Genomic DNA, 13,258 nt, shown 5'->3' with positions numbered 1-13,258 from the left:
AAGAGTGGTAAGGACTAGGCAATGGGGGTTAAGTGACTTACCCAGAGTCACACATCTAGGAAGTATCTGAGGTCAGATTTGAAGCAAAGTCCTCTTGACTCCAAATCTGGTGTTCTATCCACTGTGCTACCCAGTTGCCTTGCATCCCATTCTATAGAAGAGAATAGTGAGTCTTAGAGAAATCAAGTGACTAGAACCAATAGTCAGTGTTCAAGCCTTGTGACTCCATCTCTTTCCAATTCACCACACATGTATCAGAACTGTAACAATAGACACACAGCTCATTTGGCTGGATGAGAGACTCCACTTCATGCTATTCTTCCTCCCCTCAAAAGATGCTGCCAACATGTGGTCAGAGAGAACCTCTGGGAGCATTTCTGTTCACTTGCTTAGTCTTTGCCTCGGGGTTGCTGTGAAATGGGCAGTTCCTTTCATGGAGCTCGACATGTGTGTGCGACAGGGTGTGCCCAGATCTCCAAGGGCTTTGATGAAAATGCCTTTGTTGCTAAAACCCTATAAATACATGGAACAGAGCTGGGTGTGGTGTTTCCACAGTGCGCCCATGGTTAACCTTCATAAAAGGCTCAGGTCATGATGTGGTAGTGAAATCTGGGAAGGAAGGAAGGAATAATAGCCATTTACTAGCTTGGCTGAAACAAGGATGGAATCTCTTGGGAGGGAATACTGCTCGTTCTCATTTTGAAACCATGTAAAATGGAGAGATGCAGAATGACAGACTTCCACCAAGTCCATACGTCCTCTCTTCCTCAGTTCCTCTTTGAGGATCATCTATCCAGCCCCTTTCGAAACAGCAAGCAAGTTGGTTTAGGTCTACGGTGGCACTTGGTAGTCTTTGTATCTGATCCAACATCTTCCCTACCAACTTTTTCCCTTCTCCCTTAGGGAGAATGTGGACATTCCAGGCTCTGGGTTTTTCCTCCACTTTTTCCTACTCACAGTTGAATTAATTCCATCTTAGCCAGATTCCATCTTCAGGCGGAACCCTCATCTTTCTTCCCTTCTCCCTTCCAACTCTTAAGTGGTCACCTTAGGGAAAGCTCTCTCTAAAGTGTACTTGTTTTCACTTCATTATTTTGTTTAACCCTTACCTTCCATCTTAGAGTCAATACTGTGTCTTGGTTCTAAGGCAGAAGAGTTGTAAAGGCTAGACAATGGGGGTTAAGTGACTTGTCCAGGGGCACACATCTTGAAAGTATCTGAGGCAAGATTTGAACTGAGGACCTCCTGTTCCCAGGCCTAACTATCCACTGAGCCCCCCACCTGCCCCCTTTTCATTCTTTTTTTTTTATAAGCCAAAAAGTAACCTTGATCATCACATTGAATGTGAAAACATTTAGGGAGGGTTTATTATGGATTAGGTACTGTGCTAGGATCTGTAAGGGCTTGAGATATAAGTAGAATAAGAACTTGACCTAATGTCAGGGGAACCTGTTCAAATCCCAGGCCAGTTATTTATTAGCCATATGACCTTGCATGAACTATTTAAGCTCTTTGAACTTCATTTTCCTTATCTGTAAAATGGGGATATCAAATTTATACAGATAGCTGCACAGGGTTGTTTCTTATACAGGGCTCTATGCCACTGCAACACCCATACATATTTAACTGATGAAAAATTCAGTTCTACATATTTGCCTACAGGGATGTCTTCTCTGGCCAGTGGCTTTCTGGTACTCACCTCTCCTCCTGCCCTCCTCCTGGCATCCCTTGCTGAGCTTAACTGAGGCCAGGAGTTTGAGTTAGAGTCATGAAAAAGTTCCTTAGGGGTCCTTGACCATCCTACCTCTGCTCCCATCCCACCCCAACAACCTTTCCTCCTAGCCTCGAACGCCAAGCATACTTATATCCTGGTCTCTCTCCCACTCATACACGTAGTTCTCAGTTTACCCCATGGAGATTAGATAATTATGGATATGAAGGGGTGAAGGGATAAACATCATAGAGTGCTTCCTAAGGATCAGGCATCCTATGAGGGGCTGTGAGATAGGTACTTTTATTACCCTCATTTGACAGTTGAGGAAACTGAGACAAACAGGGGTTAAGAGTCTTGCTCAGGGTCACACAGCTAGTGAGTGTCTGAGGCTGGATTTCAACTCGGGTCTTTCCCACTCACTCCAGGGCTTGCATTCATTACTTGCCAACAATTTTAAACTAAAATAAAATAGAATATTTTAAAATATTATATATAAATATGTAGTATATATGTGTGTGTGTGTGTGTGTGTGTGTGTGTGTGTGTGTGTGTGTAGTAGTCACTGCCATCTATCTTGAAAGACCATGAAAATGCCCATAATAAGTTCACTTCAGAGCACAACAAAACTTTCTATCTGCATCTTCCTCTCTAATGCTTTGCTGTAGGCACTAACATTACTTTTGTTTAAGTTTTTGTTTGTTTTCTTTGTCTAATTATGGATGGGGAGGACAGAGTAATGGGTAAAGAGCTGGCTTCTGAACCTGCAGCCCTGGGATCAAGTCCCACCTCTGACTCATACTGGCTCTGGGATCCTGGGCAAGTCAATTAACCTCTACATCTCTAGACAATTCTCTGAGAGTAAATTGCAGAGAAGGTGCTAAGCTGTATTAGTCTGAGGAATTTCTCCATCTGAGAGTTCCTTTTACCAATTAAATCACAGGTCCAGTGTCCATTTCTATTGCTCTCACTAATACTGCAACAGTCAGAGGTACTGTGACCTGGTACCTAGAAGCCAGCCTTGAAATCAGGAAGACTTGCCACTATCTTATTCCAGCTATGTGATTATGGGCAAGTCATTTAACCTATAAGTGTTTGAGAAAAGTCTCTAAGTCTCTAAGGCACCCAGAAGTTGATACTCCATGTAAATGGAGGGAGTTTACACACTAGTGATTTCCTATGCTAATGAAACCAAAGATCTACAACCTCCCCCTAAATTTCTTTAAAAAAAAAACACCCTCAATTAATTAATTGAATTTATCCACAAATGTCCCAGTCCCTCCTAACTTTCCCTGCTTCACAGAAGGTATTATCTGGGAAAGACATGTTCATCTAAATTAAGTCTTCCATGTTTCTATCTTTCAGCTCATTCTCTGGAGGTAACATTCACAATTTATTCTTCCAGTATTTATTCTGTAACTACATATGATGTTCTCGTGTTTCTATTTATTTCACTGTGCATTATTCCATGTAGTTCTTTTCAAATTAAAAAAAAAACTAGCCTGTTCATTTATTATAGCATATCTCCCCCCCCCCTAAATTTCAACATTATTCAATTTCTTTCATTGAAATTCTACATTGGAATAATTTGATTCCAGTAGGCCATCGGTAGATTTTTTGTAGGGTTGTCTGGGCACCTAACCACTCTTTTAAAATTATTTATTTCAAATATTTTTCCATGGCTACATGTTCTTTCATGTTCATGTTCTTTCCCTCCCCTCTCTACTCCCCCTCCTGGACCTGACAAGCAATTCTACTGGGTTATACATGTATCATTGTTCAAAACCTATTTCCATATTATTCAAAAGATCAAAAGATCAATAGAGTGATCTTTTAATGCCAAGACTCAAAACATATCTCCATCGAACCATGTGATTGATCATATGTTTTTCTTCTGCATTTCTACTCCCACAGTTCTTCCTCTGGATGTGGATAGCATCTTTCTCATAAATCCCTCAGAATTGTCCTGGATCATTGCATTGCTGCTAGTAGAGAAGTCCATTACATTCAATTGTACCACAGTGTCTCAGTCTCTGTGTACAATGTTCTCCTGGTTCTGCTCCTTTTGTTCTGCATCAATTCCTGGAGGTCATTCCAGTTCACATGGAATTCCTCCAGTTCATCATTCCTTTCAGCATAATAATATTCCATCACCATCAGATACCACAATTTATTCAACCATTCCCCAATTGATGGACACCCCCTCATTTTCCATTTTTTTTTGCCACCACAAAGAGCATGACTATAAATATTTTTGTACAAGTACTTTTCCTAATTATCTCTTTGGGTTACAAACCCAGCAGTGGTATGGCTGGATAAAAGGGAAGCCAGTCTTTTAAAGTCCTTTGGGCATAGTTCCAAATTCCCCTCCAGAATGGTTGGATTAATTCACAACTCCTCCAGCAGTGTATTAGGGTCCTAATTTTGCCACATCCCCTCCAACATTCATTACTTTCCTTTGCTGTCATATTGGCCAGTCTGCTAGGTATAAGGTGGTATCTCAGAGTTGTTTTAATTTGCATTTCTCTAATCAGGAGGGATTTAGAACACTTTTTCATGTGATTACTGGTAGTTTTGATTTCTTCATCTGAAAATGGCCTATTCATACTCCTGGACCATTTGTCAACTGGGTAATGACTTGATTTTGTTGTTGTTGTTGTTGTAAATTTGACTTAGTTCTTTATATATTTAGGAAATTAAACCTTTGTCAAAGAGTTGTGTTATCAAATTTTTCCCAGTTTGTTGTTTTCCTTTTAATTTTGGTTGCATTGGTTTTGATTGTCCAAAACTTTTTAATTTGATATAATCAAAATCATTCATTTCATATTTTGTAATGTTCTCTATCTCTTGCTTGGTCTTAAATTCTTTCCTTTCCCACAATCTGATAAGTATACACCTAACCACTTTTACAGTACTCTTTCTAAGAAAAAACAAACTCAGGGTTCCAAACTTACAAATCAGCTTTTGGAACTAAAAACCTACTATAGGTACATAGTACAATGAGAATGGTAGAAGCACTCTTTATCACCACCACTTAGCTGTAAATAATGTTGACACAATTTCTTTGAGATGTCAGTTTATTCAATCTGCATTTTCCTGGGTTGCTTAGGCATTTTACTACTTGACATGTTTTGTTCATAGTAGACACTTAAATGTTTGCTGACTTGAGTTGCATTAAACACTTTGACTCTTAGGGAGGTTATAACTGAACTGATTGGACTATAGAGCCATGATGGTGAACCTATGCCAAAAAGGGCACTCAGAGCCCTCTCTGTGGGCATGCCTGCAGTCATTTTTTTTTTAAACTAGAAAGCCAGAGGGACTTGGGGCAGAACTGTTCTCCATCCTCCTTCATGAACCTGATGACATTCCTCACTTCACCTGCCTCTCTGACCAGAAGCCCAAAGAGAGAGCTTCCTCCCTCCCCTGTCTGAGGTAAAGGGGGAGGTGTGGTTGGGTGGTGGAGTGGGGAAGGGCAGGGTATGGCACATGGTCTGGGATGAGGTGGGGCTGGGGCCCAACACTCCTGTCTCTAAAAGGTTTGTCATCACTGAGATAGAGTATTAGGTCATGAGTCATGCTCTAAAGACCTCTATTTTCAGGTCAGAATTGGTACCTGACTTTCTTCCTTACCAAATGAGTAAAAGAACAATGCCAACTAATTAAAGAAGTCGTGAGAAAAGACAAGAGTGGTATATTTCCCTAAAAATTTGAAGCCTGTTTTTCTATAGCCTACTTTTTCCTTAATAGTAAACATTTGAAATTCAGGACAGATTTCTTTTTGGGAGCTCTTTTTTCAAATGTAAAGTTACTTTTCTAGTTTGGGGATATCAAAATACATTATGCCTAACTTGGGTTATTCATGAAATTATCACATTTGGAATGTTTGGTTTTTAAATAGTTTATTCAAACACAATTGCAAATGTACTAATTAGGTTTACTTTTAAATGTTTTTAATTTTGGTTACAAATGAAGTTAGAAGCTGCTGAATTTGAAGGAGCCTTGTGTCTCTGAGGTTTTTGTTAGTTTTTCAGAACATTCAAAAACAAAAGTTGTTGACAATAAAATAAAGTGAATTGTGTTTTTAGACTCCCTTTCCCCACCCTCTTCCCTCCCTCTCCTTCCTTCCTCCCTCCCTCCCTCCCTCCCTCCCTCCCTCCCTCCCTTCCTTCCTTCCTTCCTTCCTTCCTTCCTTCCTTCCTTCCTTCCTTCCTTCCTTCCTTCCTTCCTTCCTTCCTTCCTTCCTTCCTTCCTTCCTTCCTTCCTTCCTTCTTTTCTTCCTTCTTCGCTATTCCTTCCTCTCCCAACCTTAATTCTTTTCATATTAATAAATAGAGAAATATACCTAGATTCTCAAAAACTGTTGATTTTCATCTTGGTCATTTGATAAGTCATTTCTAGCTGAAGAAATTATCTCCTGAATCATCAGAGAGCTAGACAGTAGCATCCAGAATTCAAGACGGACTTTTCAGTTATTACTATTTCTCAAAGAACATTTTTTGTAACCAAACTTCAAACATACCCGCTCTGCCTCCTTGGGTGTGACCACGGTTTTTCAAGTATGTTACAGTAACAACAATATCTATGATATGAGTTTGTTTAAATGACTTGCCCACAGTCACACAGCATGTTAGAGGTAGGACTTGAATCTAGGTCATCTTGACACTGAGCCCAATCCCCCACTCACCTAAATCAATCAATCAAAGAATATTTTATTAAGCATCTAGGTGCTAGGGTAGAAGCAAAGTTTAGGTAGGGCATAGTACCTGCCCTCATAGAGCTTAACATCTTTTGTGGGATAAGACACAAATTCTCATAACTATAATACACAATTTGTCATGTTCTGTACATTAAAGAGGGACAGAACAAAGTGCTATGTGAAGTCTGAAAAGGGAAGTTATTCTTGACAGGAAGGGTTTCATGGTTATGATCCAACAGTATGATATTATAAAGAAATATTATAATATTTACATTGCATATAATATATAAAAGTATGTAAATATAATATAAAAGATAATATTATTTGATAATATAAGTTGTCAATATCTACTCAGTAATAGGTGGACAATTCTTCATTTTGATTCTAGTATAGACTTAATGTTTTTGGCATTGCCTTTTGGTGATGTTGGTACATTATTGCTCCCTGACTTCCTTCAATATTCCACTTCTGCAAGATGCTTTTCCCAGTCCCCCTTAATGATAGCATCTTTCCTTTGTGATTATCTCCAATCATATCATATTATTCTGTATCACATCCTATCAAGTCATACCATATCACATTACATCACATCATATCATATATCATATACATCACATTTATCTATCTAAGTGTCTCTTGTTTGTACTTAGATTTGCATGTAATCTCTTACCATTGGTTTGGTGATAGTCCCTGACTATCTTTTGCCTTTCTTTGCATCCCCAGCACTTATCACAGTACCTGTTGACTTTATCAGACTTAGACATTTTCTATTCTGCGGTCTGTCTGTTTTCTTCTATTTCTGTGTTCTAAGCTTTTTTGGGGGGACAAACAAGAAAGAATGCAATGAAAAATGTTGAAGTTGATCTTTCTCTGAGATCTTTGTACCTCTTCCCCTAACATGTCTGACATTTTCCTTTGCATAGAAGAGATGCACATTGAGTTTCCATTGCATTGCTTCTCTTCAAAATACACACAAAAACACACATATGAACCTGGTTAAAATATCTTCACATAATTTGTGATGTTTCCTCTCTGAAGGTTGGTTTGTCCATTTTTCAGTACTTTAAGATTCAAAGCTCCATTGATTCTCCTTTACCCTGACTCCATTATACACTCTTATTCTGATTTTAAAAGAGGCTTTCTCAAATCTACTAGATAGATGGTTTAAAGACTTCCTGTCTGCATGCATTTTCCAATTATTGATAGTTGTATTCTTGCAAGGCCAATATTTTCTTGATCTTCAGATATCATGTATATAAAACAAGATATAGACATTCTTTCCATCATTGACAAATGCTTGCATTATTTGATTCCATAAAGATATGATGCTATTTTTGACATAGCTGTAGGAGGTTTTTGCATGGTGAATGATGAACTAACTTTCCTTTCCATGAACCTTTTGTTTTCATACTTATGAAGGACTTTTTCAATGCCATGGAATGCTCTTATATATTCTTATGAGTTGCATATATAGAATAAGTTATAGAATGTGCACATTTATTAATAGTTTCTCCCTAGTTTTTATTAACAGTAAATAATTTTCTAGCCCCAAAGACTGCCCTTTATTGCTAAAATTTGATTAGGTAATCTCCTAACAAAACTTTGGTTTAACAGGAATTCATTCATTATTTACATAGCTTAGGAATATAAGCAAAAATGCATTTTAATATTCTAAATTCCAACAATTAATGATTTCCCCCTTTTGTATATTGTTTCACCTCCTTTGTGGACTTCAAGTTAACTAGTCCAAGATCTGGATCTCAGCTTTGTTCCAATGCCAAAACCTTTAGGTTCTTAATTCTGCTCAGTTTGCTTATTGAGCAGGCAGGAAAGTAATTTCCCTTTTTTCTAATCTCTACAGGAATGGATAACACTATCAGGGAGTATTACATTTCTAGTCTGTGAAGACTTAAGATTACAATTAGGTAAAGGAAAGAGAAGAAATGGTCAGAGAGGCAGGAAAAGGAGACTGTATCATGAAAGGAGGAAGAAGAAGAAGAAGAAGAAGAAAGAAGAAGAAGAAGAAGAAGAAGAAGAAGAAGAAGAAGAAGAAGAAGAAGAAGAAGAAGAAGAAGAAGAAGAAGAAGAAGAAGAAGAAGAAGAAAAAGAAGAAGAAGAAGAAGAAGAAGAAAAAGAAGAAGAAGAAGAAGAAGAAGGAGAAGAAGAAGAAGAAGAAGAAGAAGAAGAAGAAGAAGAAGAAGAAGAAGAAGAAGAAGAAGAAGAAGAAGTATCAGAAACTGCAGATACTACAAATAGGTTGGTCAAGGAGATGAAAACTGATTGGGTTTGATGATAAATAAGACATTACTGAGCTCTCTTTGAACTCCCTAGACTTCTACTTTTTCAGTAGATTGGTAGAAATAAAGGCCATATTACAAGGTGTTAAGGGGTGAGTGGATGGGGATCTTGTGTAGGTAGCAAATAGAGATTTCACTTAAGGGCCCAATGAATATTTGTTGTATTGAACTGGAAACTCACTATGTCCCCTGGAGATAAAATTTATCTTGCTTTTTTATTTGAGAACTGGGGTACTTGTCTTTAATATATAGGAGTTCTAATTATAGATCTGGTGCCGTGGATATTTTTATATTCAAATCCTTCAAACTCATCATTTTTAGGTGGAGGGAATAAAAGTTGAACAGCATTAGAAGAATGAATTATCTCTTATATTTCATCTCTTCACTCTAAAAATCCAGAAAAAATTAAAGAAAACTATTTTTAAAAATAGATAAATAAATAAAAGGATAGGTGAGTTTGACCACATCCTACTTTAGGCTCAGCAAGAGATGCTATTAGGTTGGGATGGCAAGGGAAAACACTGGCTGTACCCTGATGTGAAAAAATAGGAGAATTGCTTTTGGTTGTCTTAACTTTAATTTAGCTAAGTAAGAGCTAATAACCTTCTGTAGAAAGGGACATGTCTGGAAATCCCATAACCCCTTTGTGCTCTTATGGGGAGGAAGTTCTGGGGCTATTTCATGACAAGGTAATTTGGTAGGGGTGAGAGTCCTAACCCTAAAGAGCCACAACAGCTTTCTAAGGCAAGAGGGAAGATCCTCAATGGATGGCAGCAAAGAACTCAAAGATTAGTTGCAGAATGCCAAAGATGGGGAGAAAGTTGTCACAGAGCACTGAGCTTCAATTTAGATGACAAATAAGGCAGCCACAGTGCTCAAAACCGTAGCATCTCTAGACCAAACCAGAGACACTGGATCAGGCAAGAGCAGTTTTCCAACCATTATTCAACAGAATACGCCCTTATCCCAGTGTGAATTTTCTGGGGAGTTGCTCCCTTTCCCACTAGTTCATGAGACTGTAAGCGATGTATAGGGGCTCAGAGAATGGTGCAATTGCTTGATTTCCTGTTATTTACTTTGCTACTTTGTCATAATTAAATACTTCCTTAGTCAATTTATGGTTCCTACCTCACTATGGATAGAAAACTCAGTGGATGACAAGAGGCTAAATACCATCTCCATACTGAAGCCATGCAGCAGTGTGATCCCAGAGCTGAGTGGGACATATTTATATTGCATAGAAAACATGTTCACTGTTGGTAGAGAATATGTGAGCTTAATAGACAGAGAGACAACAAAAAATAAACATAGCTCTTATGTGGCAACTGGGAAAACAGCATTTTACAGGAAACCTTAGTAGATGCACAGATCCAAAGATTATAGAGGTTCAAAGAGAAAATGGAGGTAAATCTAGTTGGAGAGAAGTCAGGCAAAATCTACTCTTTACTACTAGTTGATCAGAGTTGCCTCCAGATGCCCCTGTTCTGACAGCAGCCACAGAAGCATGCCTCATTTAAATTTGGTCTGGGTGGGGGGAAACTGGGTAGCAGCTGGGTAGCTCAGTGGATTGAGAAACAGGTCTGGAGATGGGAGGTCCTAGGTTCAAATCTGGCCTCAGCCACTTCCCAGCTGTGTGACCCTGGGCAAGTCACTTGACCCCCATTGCCTAATCCTTTCCACTCTTCTGCCTTGGAGCCAATATACAGTATTGACTCCAAGACGGAAGGTAAGGGTTTTAAAAAAAATAAATTTGGTCTGGTTATAGTGTAGACACTCATTTTTGACACATTTGCTATTGGAGAACTTGCCAGAAATGTAAACTTGTTGTTAACAAAGCCTCAAAGAACACTGGATGGCATAGGCTACTTCTAGTCTAAGAGGCCCTGGAGTATGGTGGAAAGAGCACTAAATTTATAAGAAAATCTAGGTGCAAATCCTAGTTTTGAAACTAGATATGTTACTTTGGATTAGTCATTTCACTAAGATGTAGTTTCCTTCATTTTTAAACTGAAAATCATAGTATCTGCACTGATTGAATCATCCAGTTGTTAGGAGAAAAATGTTATTATAATATTCCAAATGAATTATTTTTTTAAAACCCATACCTTCTGAATTAGAATCAATACTGTGTTTTGGTTCCAAGGTGGAAGAGTGGTATGGACTAGGCAATGGGGGGTTAAATTTAGATCTAGGAAGTGTCTAAGATCACATTTGAACCCAGGACCTCCATCTCTGGACTTGGCTTTCAATCCACTGAGCCACCTCACTGACTCCATGTGAGCTATCTTCATTCCAGGTCACAAGCAACAAGAAAAGAATCATTAGCTTGTAAATTTAGTGCATACAAATTTCATAGAGTATAAAAAAATTTTGCCTAATATTGTAGATCTTAAATTGTGGTTATGTTAAAGTTCCTTTAACACTATCCTAAACTTGAGAAGCTTAAGTGTGGTTCCACCAGTGAGAATAAAAACCTGCCTCCTCCATTCATACTTACTTCACTGTCCTGCTTTAGAGAAAGAAAGGAGGTACATGGGCAGAGGACATAAATCATTTGAGCAATGGAGAAAATAATAGCAACCAAAAGAACAATAATAAGTGCTCCTTTCATGGCCTGGGAAATTCAAAGGGACTGTTGGCTAAAGTTCTTAAAAATATTTTCATTCAAAATTATGTAAAACACCCAACTGATAATATATTGAGCTCCACATGGGAATGTTTGTCAGCCCATGGGTATTACTTCTTATGAAACCTGCCAGGGGCAGCATCAAGTCTGTGAAGTACTTTGAGCTTCTCAGAGAAAAATCTCCATAAAAATGTCAGCAGTAAATCAATGACAATAAACTCTTAAGGGGGTGCTTTGTATTTTTGAAAGGCTGGACAGCCTTGAATTAGTCATTCCCCACATTAGCCCTAGGAGGTAGCTCAGTTCAGAGCTGCCCTTCCTAAAAAGTAGAAAAATAAAACACAATAAGAGAAATCACAAGAACAAATAATACTTGAATTCAATTTAAAAATGATTCACCAAGCACCTAGAATTTTATGGCATGATAGTTGCTATTGCCAAAGAATGGTGGCATCAACAATTACTCACTCACACGTCTGTTCTCTTAAATTCTTCAAATATCCCCCCAATTCCCTCCAATGCATTTATGTCCTGGATATGGATGTTCCCTTTAATTCCATGAATCACAGCCCAGACCACCCATCCCATGCTACTCCTGTCCATGTCCACTCATAAATTTTTCTCCTAAGGATCTTTCCAAGGTTTTCCTTGCTTTCTTTTGATGGATCATACAAAAGAACAAAGATAAAAAGCAGGGAGTAGAAATGAGGAGGCATGAATGTGCCTGCAAGGCAGATATCAAGATGGCCTTGGTAGAGAGCTAGATGGATTGGCCTGGTGTATGGCCATCTAGACACAGTGAACCAATGGGATTTTGCATCTTTTCCCATATAGCAATGCCTGTAAAATAATAGGGAAAAAAAGATCCTTTGCTTGTTTAGGAAGCTTGGATTTCCCCAGAGCCATCCAGAATGATCACCCCATCTTCCTCTTCTTCTTCACTAAGGACCTAACTTATGGTCCATCTGTACTATGTCAAAAATAGGCAACCCACTGAGCAACCCAAGTGCTATAGAGTGTCCCTCTGAAGTTGTTCTGAAATCTGGGCTGTAGAACGCTTGACTTTTCCTCTTGGGATGGACAATTACTTTCTGTAATTACCAGGTTAAGTGACTTGGTAGTAAGCAGCAAAAGGAGGATTGAACCCAGGTCTTCAGACTCCAGAGTTATTCTTTTGCCACTTTATCACATTGCTCCAGATGGTCTCCATCAATCATAATGGTGGACTGTGGCAACAAGGTGGTGGGTGCAGCCTGATGTCAGGAAGATTTCAGTTCAAATTTGACCCCATCCAGACACTGACCAACTGTTTAACCTTGGACAATGTACTTAAATCTCTGCTTGCCTCAGTTTCCTCAGCTATAAAATGGGGGTTATAACAGCATCAACCTCTCAGGGTTGTTGTGAAGAACAAATGAGATTAATATTTGTAAAGTACTCAGCACAGGGCCTGGCACATGGTAGATTTTTAATAAATGCTTATTCCTTTCTTTCCCCTTTGGTGAACATACATCTCCCTGTATTGTGCCTCCCCTGATCTTGATCATTCAGCAAAATTTTTTCTCTTTTTAAAATAACTCCTACCTTCCATTTTAGAATCAATATGAAGGATTAGGTCCAAGGCAAATGAGAGGTGAGGGCTAGTCAGTGGGGGTTAAATGACTTGCCCAGTGTCTGGCTACCTCTAAACGGAATTATTTCTCATTTTACATCTTGAAATAATCTTGAATGGCTTTTGTGGATAGAATTTGGGACTCAGATCTAGGAAGACCCAAGTTCAAATCTTGTTTTAGATATTTACTAGTGCTGTGACACTGGCAAAATCACTTAATTTTTCTGTTCATCTGTAAAATGGGGGATAATCATAGCACCAGTAAGTAATACATGTAAAAAACATTTTATAAATGTGTAAAGATTAAAATTAGT

Source organism: Monodelphis domestica, chromosome 5 (genome assembly GCF_027887165.1).
Source record: "Monodelphis domestica isolate mMonDom1 chromosome 5, mMonDom1.pri, whole genome shotgun sequence".
Lineage (NCBI taxonomy): Eukaryota > Metazoa > Chordata > Mammalia > Didelphimorphia > Didelphidae > Monodelphis > Monodelphis domestica.
The sequence above is the reverse complement of the archived record's forward strand: the minus strand, read 5'-3'. Positions refer to the sequence as shown.